The sequence below is a fragment of the Podarcis vaucheri genome (assembly GCF_965113315.1).
Source record: "Podarcis vaucheri genome assembly, chromosome: Z".
NCBI classification, from domain to species: domain Eukaryota; kingdom Metazoa; phylum Chordata; class Lepidosauria; order Squamata; family Lacertidae; genus Podarcis; species Podarcis vaucheri.
The window spans coordinates 12,852,088-12,866,801 of record NC_138758.1 but is presented as its reverse complement, the minus strand read 5'-3'; the positions used below and the strand labels follow the sequence as shown (position 1 = coordinate 12,866,801).

The 14,714-nt window shown below is 45.8% G+C and overlaps 1 protein-coding gene across 1 annotated transcript in view; it reads right to left on the bottom strand.

Annotated features, from left to right (window-relative positions):
* The window catches only part of STAG2 (STAG2 cohesin complex component), a 63,140-nt gene extending 58,938 nt beyond the window's left edge, over nucleotides 1–4,202 (bottom strand). Inside the window, exon 1 of the mRNA XM_082207341.1 lies at nucleotides 3,810–4,202. The gene's annotated coding sequence lies outside the window, so the exon portion shown is untranslated. The remainder of the gene's footprint in view (nucleotides 1–3,809) is intronic.
* Nucleotides 4,203–14,714: the final 10,512 nt, after the last annotated feature.

Below are 14,714 nucleotides of genomic sequence, written 5' to 3'. Positions count from 1 at the left end.
CCACAGCTCGGCCCAAGTGTTACATAATGTCAAAAATGTCCCTGGTTTGAGGTGGTAAGGGAGCACTCATAAAATAGGCTAGTGACACATGTAGATCATATCCAACTGAATGTGAATTGCAAGAGCAGCAGCAATTTATGATTTTAAGTTGTTTTGAACTATTTTTAATATTGTGTTTCAATTGCTGTAGCCCACTTTGAGACCCTAGGGTGAAGGGCAGGATTAAGACAAGGAAATAAGAAAGGAATGGCAGGGAGTTGAGTTGGAAGAGAGAGCCAAAGAGGAGAAAATGAAAAGAATACAGTATAATCTTAAAAGTGGGTCACCTTTTGAGGTTGGGCTAAGACAGGCTCTAGGTTATGAAACCATGAAACATTATTAATCTATGGTAGTAAAAATACTGACCATCACCTCCTAGCTTGCTGAGAAACTTTAGGCTGTTTGTAAACAATGCACTGCAGAGCGCAGTGTCCTTTTATTCCAAAATATCATACCCCATGTTGAAGAGACACCACATGGAAAGTAATATATCTCCACTGCAAAACACCCCAAATCTATAAGCATCGTACACTACTGAGAACAGTCTTAACTTACAAAGCTTCTGTTGTGTCCTTAAGCAGAGGCGTAAGCTTTGGTTGAAATTCAGGGCAGATGCTGTATCTGCAAGACTCCAGACGATGTTTCTGATGGCAGCCCCAAGGTGTGGATTGAAATACCTCTCTTTCTACAGCGCACTTTCAGGGAGTAGGCCTTAGCACTTTCAGGGAGTAGGTCTTAAATCATGCACTACTTTGTCCACAAACTCAAATGATTTGCATTCAGAAACACACGCGTGTTCAGATGTTTACAAATCCAGCCTTTCCTCAAGTGCACTTAAACCCACTTGTCAAGAATAGAAGATTCGGTGTCTTCTAGCGAGGCTGACGAAAGCGAGAATGCAGGGAGAGGGTGGGCGGGGGTGATTTCTGCGAACAGCGGAGCACAAGCCGGCTGCGGAGTAGGCCCCATCAACAAGGACTGTGTGTGACGCACTTCGGTAACCCGACTCCCCGCCCTCCCCCATGATGCTGAGAAAAAAGAAAACTGCCCTCCTTCCCTAAGAGGAGGAGGACGACAACAACAGATAATTTTGTTCGGCAGGTTTCCTCCTCTTAAGCCGTCGGCGTCGAGAGAACGGAGCTAAGCCGGCATCTCCATGGGGAAAGGGGACGAGCCGAGCCTCGGCTCGGCTAGAATGAAACAAACATGGGGTGTGGCAGCCAAAAGCACCTCCTCCCTCACCGCAGGAAGGGAACTACCGAATAAGGGCTACAAGCCGCGGTGTGGAAAGCCTCGAGGGCAGCAGCGTCCGGGGAGACCCCCAGTTGCTTAGGTCGACTGGCAAGTTGATCAATACCCTGCCCCATATATACATACATGTGCTGAAAGTGGACACAAAGAGGTTCAAAACGGAGCTTAACAAGTCAACAGAAAATGGAAAAAGCAGGCGGTAAAACTAACACATTTCAAAATCCAAGGACAGCAAGTTCACGCTAGACACCGCACACCACCAAAAATCGGGAGTGGGAAGAATCTCACAAGGTTTCACCCACTTTGGGTCGTTTCGCCGCCGCCCTATTTTCAGGGACGGACGGACACGCACACAAACACAAACACACAAACACCCAAGATACAAAAATACCAGATCCGCCGACGGAAGGAGAGGTTTACGTCTAAGAAAGTGGGACCAGTTCATACCTGGAGAGTAATCAGCTCAATTTCTAAGAGTGTGGAGAGAACGCGAAAAGAGCGACAAGCAAGTACTGTATCTAAAACAAAAGTGGCGCCAAAATAAAAAAAAAAACCCCAAAGCTATTAAACAGCCTCCTTCCGCCTCTTCCTCCCCTCCCACCCGGCAGCGACCCAGCGGGGTTTCCAGCAGCACAAGCACACCAAAAAGTCACTTTGAACAGGGGTTTGGTTCCCCCACCATCACCACTAACAGTTCAAAGCGGCCACCATAAAACATAAAAGGCCGGGGGTGGGGGTGGGAAACGACATGTCTAAGGTTACAATCCTTGGGGGTTTTACTGGTGAGTAAAGGCTGTCTGAACACAGTGCAAATTCCTTCTACGTAAACATGTTCAGGACACCGAGCTGTACATTCCTCACACTTTCAAAATGCGTCGAGATGGAAGTGGGCAAGAAGCAAATCCCACGATTTCCCAACAGCTCACTTTAAAAATCATTATCGGTGTGGAGAAACAACTCGCGCAAAAGTTCCTGCCCGAACAGAGAGAAAGACAGGAGTGTTCACTCCTCCCTGTACATCCCTTTCCCATGATATACTGTCCCTCTGCCAAAGTCACAGGAGGACAAGAAAAGTTGAGGGGTTTCCGTCCAGCTAGAGGCATACGCCCGCTCGCAAGTTTTTAATTCCCCAATATGCAAAACAATTTTAAAAATAATAAAACGTATGTCATTTTCATTCTCATCGCTTTGAAGTGGAGGAGGGTGTGGGAGGGGAACGGGGGTGCTGGGGGGGTAGAGAAGGATCGGAAGGCAGAAACACCACTAATCGTTTTTAAAACACCCTTCCTGATTTCTCTGCCACCAAGCGTGTCTTACAAGCGCCCCCGTAGCTTCCTCCCACGGAGAACCGAGAAGTCCGACTCGCCTTCTCCCTTGGGGAGTTGAGAGAATCATCATCATTATTATTTGTTACGATGTGTATACCGCCCTTCATGCGCAGATCTTAGGGCGGTTCACAACGTTAAGAGGTTAGGCATTTGTGCTGTTGTGGTGATGGTGGTGGTGTTTTTTTTTAAAAAAAAACAACCCAACATATCCAACGAAGTGCCCTTTTCTAACACACACACACTACACACCCCTTTCCATCCCCTCCAAAAATAATCTGCTGGAAATCCTCCATCTTGCCAGCCGTAGCTCTTAATAGTAGACAACACAGGCTCGCATTCTCTCCTTCTTACCTACCCTGGCAGCCTCCCCATTCAACACAATAACCCCTGGGTCGGGTTTTTTTTCGGGGGAGAGGGGGCACAGAGGAACGGATAGGGGCGAGTCTCCATTTTTTTGCGCCCGAAGGAGGCGGGCCAGGCCTTTTTCCTCTCCGGTTGAAAGGAGGTTGGTTGGAGAAGGGGGGAATGGAGTCAGAGAAAGAGAAGAAAAACAGCAATTTTAAGACTGGTGCGATTTTTTTTTTTTTTAATTTAGGGGGTTATTTCCGTCTTGAGGCTCGCTCCCTCCCGCCGCCGCGTCCAAGGGAGCGCCGGGAAAAGGGGCGAGCGAATGAGGGGAGGCGGGAGGGCAGGCAGCGTCTGTGGGGGGGCTCCTTCGCCTTCTTCCCCCACCATCTCCTCCTCCCTCCTCGCTCGCTCGGCCCCGCGTCCTCCATCTTGCCTGCGCTTGCGAGTTTCCCCTCAGACTCGAGCTGTTCCGAGGCCTGCCCTACATTCCATATTCAAAGAAAGATGGATAGGGACACCGATATTTCCAGATATCTATCTATCTATATATATTACACAACACCGCCGTCACCGCCGTTGTTGTTGTTGCCGCTGGCCGCTTCCCTTTCTCCCCCCCCCACCTCCGCCCGCTGCCTCCTTCTCCGTTCACCCCCCCCTCCGCCGCCGCTCAAAAAATAAATAATAATCATTTTTTATTTTTTAAAAAAACACAAACCCGCAAACACACGCGCGCTCCCCTCCCCTCGCGGCGATTTGATTTCAAACAAACAACTTCCCCCCTCGAAATTTTCCCTCCTCAGAAAAATAAACTTCCAGAAGCTTCTACGCCACGGTCGAACTTACCTCACCCGGCAGGCCTGGCTGGACTGGCGGTGACGGGGCTCCTCGGGCCCTGCGCGCCTTTCCCCCCCCCCCTGTCCTCTCTCTCGCTCGCTCTCCTCTTCCAAGTAATTATTGCAGTTCGCTTCTCTCCTCTCTGCTTTCCCTCCCTCGCTCTCACTTCCAAGGCCAAACAACTCGGGTCAGGTCGACCCCTTACCTTCAAAGGCCCCCGCAGCGGGGGAGGGGGGGTGGAAAGTGGGGCCTAGTAGGAAGGCCGAGAAGGGGGGGCCCTCGAGCGGGGCGTTGTGGGAGGGGGGTTGAAGGGAGCGAAACGGGCGGATTATTTAATTTGGCGGTGGCGGCGGCGCTGGGGATTGTTTGGGGTGTTCGCAGCTCGGCGGCAGGAGAGCGAATGGAGAGCGCAGGCGCCACCTGGCGGCCACCGAGCACGCTCTCCGCTGCTGGGCCTAGAGCGGCATCTGCCGGGAGGACTCGGGAATGCAAGGGAGGGGGAGGGGGGTAAAGGACAGCATATAAGACACATTCTGGATAAGAACGGGGTAAACAAGGTGCTGCGCCTGCGCGACTCGTGCAGCCCTTTTTCTCCGCCCCCCAGCTCCTCGCGCACCCCGCTCCTCTCGCTTTCCAGCTCTCTCCGCCTCCGCTTCGCTTCGCTACGTCATCACTGCCATCGACCACGCCCCTGGCTGTTCCCCTGCGAGCGCGGGGGAGGCTCGAGTCCGCACGTATCGCCCAGAAGAGGCGGAGGGATGGTGATAATGAGCAAGGCGGGGCGCGCGCAGCGCCTAGGGATCCCGTGCAATACCCCGCCCCTCTCCACCCCACCCTGGGCAAAATATCCGGTAGGAAGGGGAAAGAGAAGGAAGGTTGCCCCCCACCCACCCCTGCTGCGCGACAATCCCATGGTGCAAATAACCTGGGGTTGCTTCTGAGTGCACGTGCCCCCGAAATTAGGCTGGGAAAAGCTCTGCTGCGCTCCTCTGGACTTGCAGAATCATAAAATTGTGGCGTTGGAAGGGACCTCGAGGGACCCTCTGCAGTGCTAGAAACCTCCAATGAAGCAGAGTCCACCTTCTGCGGGAGGCCGGCCCGCTGTCCAGCAGCGCTTTCCATCAGAAAGTTCTTCCTGTTGTTTAGTCGGAATCTCCTTCCTTGTAACTTGAACCCATTGGTTCAAGTCCTAGCCTCCAGAGCAGCAGAAAACAAACTTGCCCCATCCTCCACGGGACAGTCCTTGAGATACTTGAAGATGGCTTTAATATCTCCTCTCAGTCTTCTCTTGACCAGGCTAAAAATACCCAACTCCCTCAACCATTGCTCATAAGGCTTGGTTTCCAGACCCTTGATCATCTCAGTTGCCCTCCTCTGCACATGTTTCATCTTGTCAATAATATCCTTCTTAAATTACTGCGCCCAGAACTGAACACAGTATTGCAGGTGTGGTCTGAATAGGCAGAATACAGCGGTACTACTATCCTGAGCAGACACATGGCTGGCACTTAGATACTTCACTGTGTACATCTGCTGCAGTGCTTTGTGGAAGAAAGTCCCATTGAACGTAGAAAGGCTTGTTTCAGAGTAAAATATGCTTGCGGAAAATTAGGCTGTACATTTGCAGTGATTCCATATGCATTTCGCTGGGGCAACTGAGTGTCCTGAATTCCTGCTCTACTCGTTTTTATATGCTTTTATGTATTTTATAATGATTTGTTTTTGTACTGAACACTGCTTAAGAGATTTATCAAATATTAAGCGGTTTATAAATGCTTTTAAATACTTACTAAGTCCCATTAAACTGTATAGTTTGCTTCCTGAGTAGATCCGGCTGCACAAATTCTGTACACCTTTACATGGAAGGAAGTCCAATAAGATCAGGTTGCACAGCTGCTGCTGTGCTATGCTGTACTACTTCCTTTTTTCCCCTCGCATCTGCAGATTTCCTCCTTTGAGCTCTAGGTTACCTACACATCTTATCCTCACAACAATCCTAGATGTGTGTTAGGCTGCTTGTTGGCCTAAGGGTAACTCGGTTCATTTCATGGCAAAGTGGAGGATTTGAACTTGGGTCTCCTTCCCAATCCTAAAGGTAATGGTAAAGGGACCCCTGACTGTTAGGTCCAGTCGCGGACGACTCTGGGGTTGCGGCGCTCACTAAACATTATGTCACTCTGTCTCTCTGGTAAATCATGTCACTTCATTTAAAGCAGATATCTTCAACCTTTTCAGATCCAAAACCAACTTTAAACCCAAGCATGCATTTGGGGACCAATTTCTTAATGTTTCGCCAGATATTTGCACGGTGGGGAGTGCTCCTGTTGTGACCCACATTGGATTAGGCCCCAATCCACTAGTGGGTTCTGACCCACAAGCTGAAGACCAGAGATTTAAAGGGTTTATTCCCCCCCCATAAGAAAATTAGTTCATAAAAGGATGCTTTCTCTTTATCGTGTGGAGTCTGATTCTGTTACTGCTGAATTGTGCTATCTTTAGGAACCTTTCTCTAACAGCTGAAAACAATTGCTTCCAAACTCCGCACCGTTCAAAGGAAGTTGCATGTGAATATAGCAACTCCACCTTGAAACTCTCTTACTCTGTCATTACACTGTGACCTGACATGATTCATGGGTGATTAAAGCTACTGTGTGTTTTGAGTGCTTTAAGCTGGTAATACCAGATAATTTGATCATTTGTTGCACTTACTTGATATTTAAATAGCAAGGAAGCGCCAACATTCTGGACAGATAAATCACCTTGCACCCTTAATAACACAATAACTGATGCTTGCTACACACAGCATAGTAACATAGGACACTATCATATTCTTAGTCCATCTTGCTCAGTGACATTGGCATTGACTGGCAGCTGTGTGTACTGATGAACTTTCATAATGACTGTGACTAGGCTACCTAAGTGTTGCACTAGGACCAGGGAGACCTGGGTTCAAATCTCCCACCCAGCCCTGAAACTCACTTTGGGTCAGTCACTACTTAAAAGATAATAATTATAATAATAATAATAAAATAAAAGGCAGAGAGCAAGGCTAGTTGCATTTTTAATTCCACAATATTTGTGTTACTTTGATTATGTCATTTCTTGTTTCCCCCCTCTTTTTTTTGTTGTGAAAATAATGAGTGTAGTATAGGTTGATTTAAATATTTATTTTGCTTTAATATCAAAGGTGAATCTGAGCTGAAATAAGTTCAAGTTATCTTAAGACTGTGCTGACTGCCCGTACACTACCAGGCCAGGTTTAAGGTTATTTCATGAATTAACAATTTGGGCCCAGGATACCCTCTATGGTCTTTTAATTTCAAGACACAAAGCCGCTTTGGTTGTATTTAAATCATTTTATATCACTTTTAAGCCTATATCAATTTATAAAGCAGTATTACAACTACAGCAACACTACCATTGTTCCAGTTTGCCAGGAGGGAGAATTGCAGCTTGCACCAGGCCAAAATGGGAAGCAGATTGTCATGACCAACTCCCAGCCATGCCGTCTGAGGGAAGGGAATCCCCAGCTAACACAGTATTCCGCTGCCACCATATAAAGGGAGGGAATTTTTTTATGAGGCTTCCCCCTTTATCAGTTAGCCTAAACAACCTTCTGTTTCCAGCAGCTCCTGAAGTGTCTCAAGGTTGGGGCTTCCAAGCATCAGGGTGTTGTTAAAATAGGATATCAGATATTATCAGATATTTTTGTCAGAAAATATTATCCTTATCAGAGCAAACTTGACAAAGCAGATTAAAACACTTCCATTTTCCATGGACTAAACAGTCCCTGAACTCAGCAAGCCTGTGCAGAAGAGGGGCAGCCAAGTACACTGGCCTTGGAGGCTTACGCTCTCTTGCCAAGAACTCCCCATGCCTCGTAGCCGACCAGCGACTTAATGAGCAAGACGCTCATACTTGTCTGTATGTGCTGCAAGGCTACAATAGTAAAATCTGGACCTCTGTTACTGCATACTAGCATGCATATCCTCCAACATTTCTCTGATGAAAATAAGGATGCCCTATTTAATAATAATAATACACCGCCCATCCAACTGGGTTTCCTAAGCCACTCTGGGCTGCTTCCAACATATAGAAAAACATAATAAAACATTTAAAAACTTCCCCATACAGGACTGCCTTCAGATGTCTTCTAAAGGTTGTAGAGTTATTTATCTCCTTGGCTTGGGGGTCGAATAATTCCATACCCTCCAACATTTCTCCAATTAAAATAGGGATGTCATAAGGAAAAGTGGGACATTCCAGAATCAAATCAGAAACCGGGGCAGCTTCTGTAAATCTGGGACTGTTCCTGGAAAACAGGGACACTTGGAGGGCCTGAGAATGTAGCATCAGATCAGATTAGGTGGTGGCGCATCTCATCGACTTGAGAGCCTTTTAACACCACATGTCTGGTGCTGGAGTTATCTTGCATTGCAACTCACTTCAGTCAACCATGAGTGATGAACGCCTTAATGATCTTCTCGTTCCCAGCATCGAACATTCCATCCCAGATCTTATTGACCAAAATGCAATTATAGAGTGTTTTGCTGAACAGAAATCTAGAAAGCAGGTATCTTGAGTTTATATTTATGCTTATATGTGCGTTAACATACGGCAACCTTCCCAATGTTCCCTTTGTGCTTCTGTTTCTAGTCCTGAACTATTCAATCTTTTATTTGGATCACTAGTTGATGAGACGATGAACGGTGTGACCAAAGGCCGCACAGTAGTTGGGTACGAATGATTAGTGATTACTAACTTTTGAGTTTCTAAAGCATGTAAGATATACTGTGTTGGAAATGTTGCAATAAACTGGTTTATCTGAACTCCCTTGCCATCTTATGCTTGCCGGCTGTTTTTTGGTTTGAGTTTATAACTTTATTCTAACAAGACTGCCACCCCGGGTCTCAGACAAGCTCTGCGTGGGCTGGGCTATCCAGAAAGCATTATGTACCAGCAAGCTCCAGCTGTGGGCATCACATCCATTGATGCTGGTGCTTTGTAGCTTTCTGTGGGGCATTTAATGAAGTATTTAGCTTTCACCCAGTTTGTGTGTTCACTGTGTTCTGAATCCAAAATGGTTCTCCTTGCCCCTTTAGCGAGCGATTCAATAACCGTCCCCATTTGGGCTCTAATCCTTGCTAGTAACACTAGAAAGGAATAGGCTGGCATGGTGCAATTTATGCGGCAAGCTGGTGTCAGCAAACTGAAGAGTTATGGTTATCATCATCCTTCTGACTGGAAGTAGCCCTACATCTAGAGGCACTTCAGCACCCAGCTGAGAACTTTCACCACTGGGTGCCACTGAATGAGGAAAGGGACCCAATGCCTTTTGCAGAGGTCATTCAAGATACTGACTCCATACACAAGGCTGCCTCTTCAGCACCATGCAGATTGCTGCAGAGGCAGTCAGGAGCCTGTGGTCCTCTAGGTGGTGTTGAACTGCAACTTCTATCAACCATGACCACTGGCCAGGCTGATGCAAGCTGGAGTTGGAACAGGTTCCCATGGACCTGGAAAACCCAGATTCAACACACACACACACACACACACACACACACACACCCCTGTGCCAGATAAGAAGTACACAATGAGACCTTGGACCAGTCCATCGCTGTCAACGTTTCCCTTTTTTGAAGGGAAATTCCCGTATTCCAAATAGGATTTCTTGCAAGAAAAGGGAAAAGTTGACAGCTATGGACCAGTCACTGTTATTCAGTTTAACCTCCCTCACAGGGCCATTGTGAGGATAAAAGGGAAGAGGCAGGGATTGAACTAGGTACTGTCTGAACTCCTTAGAGGAAGGTTGGATATGAATGCATCTAACCTGATCTGACGTCTTCTGACTTACAGGCCTGCTCTATTACATTAGATCCCCCAACCCCCCCCCACCAAAAAAAACCTTGCTATCACTGGACAATCTTTTATCACATTGATTTGCCTATTAAGGAATACATATGTCCTGGAGTCTGCACATTAGGATCACCTCTTGCCCCTGACAAACTGAGGGTACAGTTTAAAACACACTTACCATTCTTACTACAGGGGAAAACTGGGAATAGGAGAATAAGCTGCCAGGAAACTTCTCTCTTATTACACATAGAAACTTAGAAACACTCCAAAATTCCTTCAAATAGCTTTTATCTCTGCAGGCCTGCCTGCCTGTTTCTTTCTCACTGTCTCCCTCTCACTCTCTCAATAATAGAAATGTGAAATTTAGAATTACATGTCTGTAGGTAACTGATATATAGAAAAAAAGAGTTCATTAAATAAAGATTTAAGATCACTTCCTTTTCTTTCACATTCCTAGGCTCTATACACCAATATACACTTACTCAGCTGTAAACTGCACTGAAAATTGTGGGATTTACTTCTGAGTAGACATGCATTGGATTGTGCTGAAAATGTTGTGGTGCTGGCACAGATGTTTGGAAAGTACTTAGAAAAACAACAGCAATGCATTTTTGTAGGAAGGATAATATTTTATTTCATAAATATAAATGGGGTAAAAAGAGAGAGGATTTTTTTTTTTTAAGTTACTGGAATGCTGCATTAGAGCTTCATTAGGAGAAATTTGTCCTTTTTCTGTCCCCTGCAATTTCAAGCTGTGAATAAGACAGCTAACTTTACATAACATACAAGCTTCAAACCCATCAAAAGCATTTCTGCAACACTGAAATTTTGAATCCATATAACTGTGCCTGCAAAATAATAGGCCCGCTTCTATGAAAGCTGAAATCCAAGCCTTTGAAGATTATAAGAATCTATTGCAAGAGCTGATGACAGCAGAGCTACAAAGCAGAGCCGACTGTACATAAAATCTAAATATTAATATTGACTTCACATTTCAGTCCACTTGGGGGGGGGGAGGAAGTCAAGTTCATATGGAATGTTCTTTAAAATTTATAACAAGGGCATTTTAATATTCATGCATAGGAACAGGCAGGGTGGGGAGTCAAAAGTTTATATGAACTTTTCTTGGCTGATTATCAAGGCTGACAGACTGAAGGTGCAGTCAAAGGATATAGCAACCCATGAACAAATAAACAAGCCTTGTATTTAAGCACTAATCTGATAGCCACAGGTGATAAAGAATTGCATGCAGATAATAGAGAGCAGGCTGGTGGTGGAGTGCTGTATTTCTGCTCCCAGCAGAGCATCAAATACAAGGCTGATATCTAGGCTCCTATTACTACTACTACTACTACTACTACTACTACCACTACTACTATTATACCACCCTTCATGTGAGGATCACAGGGCAGTTTACAATATAAAATAACAGGCCTGTGAGAAGAAGGATGTTTTTGCTTAGCACCTCAAGATCAAAAGGCAGTGAACACATAATGATTTACAGCAGAAACAAACAATAGCCAAGCAGCCCTTTAAAGACTTATGCAGATGGGCAGGGACACACACACTTTGGCTACATCCTCTCTTGATTCCTGTAACATGCTCTATGTGACAGCCACCTTGGAAAAGTGCACTGAAATTCCAACTTGCTCAAAGAGCTGCAGCCAGATTTTTGAAAGGGGATGGTTCTAGCGAGCATTCAACTTTCTTCTTATAATCGCTCTACAGGCTACCAGTTTGTTTCCAGGCAAAATTCAAAATGCTGGTTATGAGCTATGAAGCCCTATTTGGCTTGGGTCCAAGCTATCTGAATGCCCATATTCCCTCATATGAACCTACTTGGGTTTGGGGATATTTGGGGAAGAACCCTCTCTTGGTCCTGCCACCCTCACAGCCACCCTTGATAGGGATGTGGAAGAGGACCTTCTCGGTGGTTGTTCCCAGACTCTGGAACTCCCTCCCTGGAGAAGCTGCACTTACTTCCTCCTTGTTGTCCTTCTGCCAGCAGACTTTCTTGTTCCAACAGCCTTTTGGGAACCTGAATGCTTTTAATGAAAGGGCTAGGGCTGTGTTGTTTTTACTGTCACTGGTTGGCATGAGTCTTTCTCAGGAGACAATGGTGGAGTGCACCTTTGGGGGTAAAGTCAAACTACTGGGAAAGTTTTTTTTTTTTTTATAATCATATTTATTAAAATTTCCAATAATAACAGAATAGGAAAATAAGAAAGATAAAGGAAAGAAAGAAAAAGAGAAACTAACTTAGACCCTTCTTTTCATAACCTTCTTTCTGGGACTTCCTCCTTCCCCTCCCGATTGTATTCCCCTTTATCTAAGTTGGTTCCACAAGTTCTCATCCCCAATTAAACCTAATATATTATACTCATAAACCAATTTAAATTTACACCATCTTAGCATCACTCCTCGTCTTATAATAGAACAAAATTTTCCCCAAGATCCGCTCTCATTTCTTCCACGAGTTCCCCCTTTCTAAAAAAAAAAGAAAAAACAGAAACGTAAAATATCAAAGTTATAAAGAATATAAGATAGAAAGTATAGAGAAATTCAAAAAGTTGGTTACAAAGCCTTTGGATTCTAAGGTTCCCCCTCCCTTCCCCGGTTTTGATTCCCCATGTCCATTTGTCTGTATGTTGTCGGCCTGGAGATCTTAAGTCCACAGCCAAATTTATCTCAGTCCATCCTGCTGTTTTCTTCGGATTTGATTGTCTTAATGATGTTTAACGTCGAAAATCCAATCTAATAGAGGCCTTTAATTTTCTTTAATCTTTTGTTGCTCCTCCCATTATTCTTTCCGTGTCGTATTCAGTCATCTACTCTTTTATTTCTTGGTTTCTCAGGTTTCTGTCTTGTTCAGCTGTCAAAACATTCTTGTTCCAAAATTTAACGTCTCTATAGAGGTTTGTTATTCAGGGACACAGACTTACGTCCAGTTCCTTTCTTGCTTCAATAGAAGATTCTATTGTGTTATAGTCACCTCTGTAGACAAAATAATATTTCAGTTCTGCAGCTTTCCCAGGAGATAAGACCTTTACACATCCCAGAGTAGTTTTCCACATGCGACACTTGTAATGTCCCGAATCCCCTCTAGAGGGATTACAATAACTTTGTATCCTCTAATCCAAAAGTCAATTTGTTGTTTCTTTTTCCTGACAGTTTATATCCATATTTATATCAAATTGTAACAAAATTAACCAGCAAAGAACTTGTAGCAAAGTCCTCTTTATAATTTCCAGTTTTGACAGCTCCTTTGACAGCTGTCAAAATCTCCATCTCTCTTCGCCAGGCTGTCCGAATCGCCCCGGTTCCCAGGGGGGGGGTTGCTTTTTCCCCACCCTCGACTCCTCTCCTCCAGCACAGTTCTTATAATTCACATCGTGGAGTTGGTAATTTTTATCATCAATAAGCTTCTGAATAGATCTTGGTTTCTCAGTCCTTGTTTTAGCATGTTTACAATCAGGGAGGGGACTGACTTCCTTTTTTGGATCCCCTCCCGCTCGTGCCAAATCCGGAAAAAATTTTCTTTTTTCCTCCTTTTAAACCCGGTTGCCCAATTACTCACGGGTTGTTGATCAATTGTCCGAATTTCCTTTGGAAGAAGCCAGCGCTCTCCGCCGAATGGCATGCGGCTGCGCCCGGCAGGGGAAGCGGAGGACTCAAAGCACCACGCTACTCCCCGGCGCCCGATCCGTAGCCTTTAAAAAGGCTCTTTCACAAGCCGGGAGAGCGATAACGGTGCCAGCCGAGTCACCATGTCCACGGGATCCGTTCCCGTGGTTTCTAAGGGTCCCCGCGTCGCCGGCGCGGTAGGACCCAGCCCCTGCCGAGCAGACTCCCTCCGGAGCTCGGAGGGAGTCCGCCATTCGGCGATGGCGCCAACCCGGAAGTCCCAAACTACTGGGAAAGTTACAGTGCCTGCCATGGCTGGAAAGATGTCGAAGGAATGAATAAACTGGATCCTTGGGAAAATAATTTCCCATTGCTCTAGAAACAGATGGGGTAATTTGTTAAAAGTTCTGTGTGACACTGATGAGACTAGCCTATTCAAGCTGCAACCCTAGTCATACTAGTATGTAAGCAATCTCTACTGAATTCTGTGGGGCGTATTTCTGAGTAATGTGTGGCTATTGTGGCATGAACCAACGCTAGAAATTGTAACTTGTGATGTGTTCTGGAATATATGGGTAAATATCCTGACCTCAGTACACTAATCCTGTGTTACCAGCAAAATTTAATTATCACCTCCTGTAGGAAAGAATGGCATTCTCCACAGACTACAGAATCTTCCTCCAATGGTAAACTCCTGAAACAGGAGAAATATAATATAACCAACGAGTCATTTCTCACCAGGGTCATCTCCTTTCAACTTCAAAATAGTAAACATACAGGAACTTGTAAGAAACAAACAATGGTACTAAAAATAAAGCTGTTATAACCCTCACTCATCCCTTTCGCATAAGGATACGTTGGCTCCAAATAATACTTAAATCCCCAATTCTCAATGGTTGGGTAGTTCAAGGCTCCAGTGGGATTCCCTGCTTCATGCCTTGCTGGACATGGATCTAAGGGCTGAGAGGGATGCTGTAGTCTTGCAGGTTGAGGCTATTGAGAAGAGCAGAACTCAAGACCAAAGGTACAGACCTCTGATCCCTAACAGGTTCTGCTTTCTTTAGGTCAGATATACCCATTCCACACCTTTCTTTAGGATAGTAAAGGTAAAGGTAAAGGTACCCCTGCCCGAGCGGGCCAGTCTTGACAGACTCTGGGGTTTGTGCGCCCATCTCACATCTATAGGCCGGGGGCCAGCGCTGTCCGGAGACACTTCCGGGTCACGTGGCCAGCGTGACAAAGCTGCATCTGGCGAGCCAGCGCAGCACACGGAACGCCGTTTACCTTCCCGCTGGTGAGCGGTACCTATTTATCTACTTGCACCCGGGGGTGCTTTCGAACTGCTAGGTTGGCAGGCGCTGGGACTGAGCAGCGGGAGCGCACCCTGCCGCGGGGATTCGAACTGCCGACCTTTCGATCGGCAAGCCCTAGGCG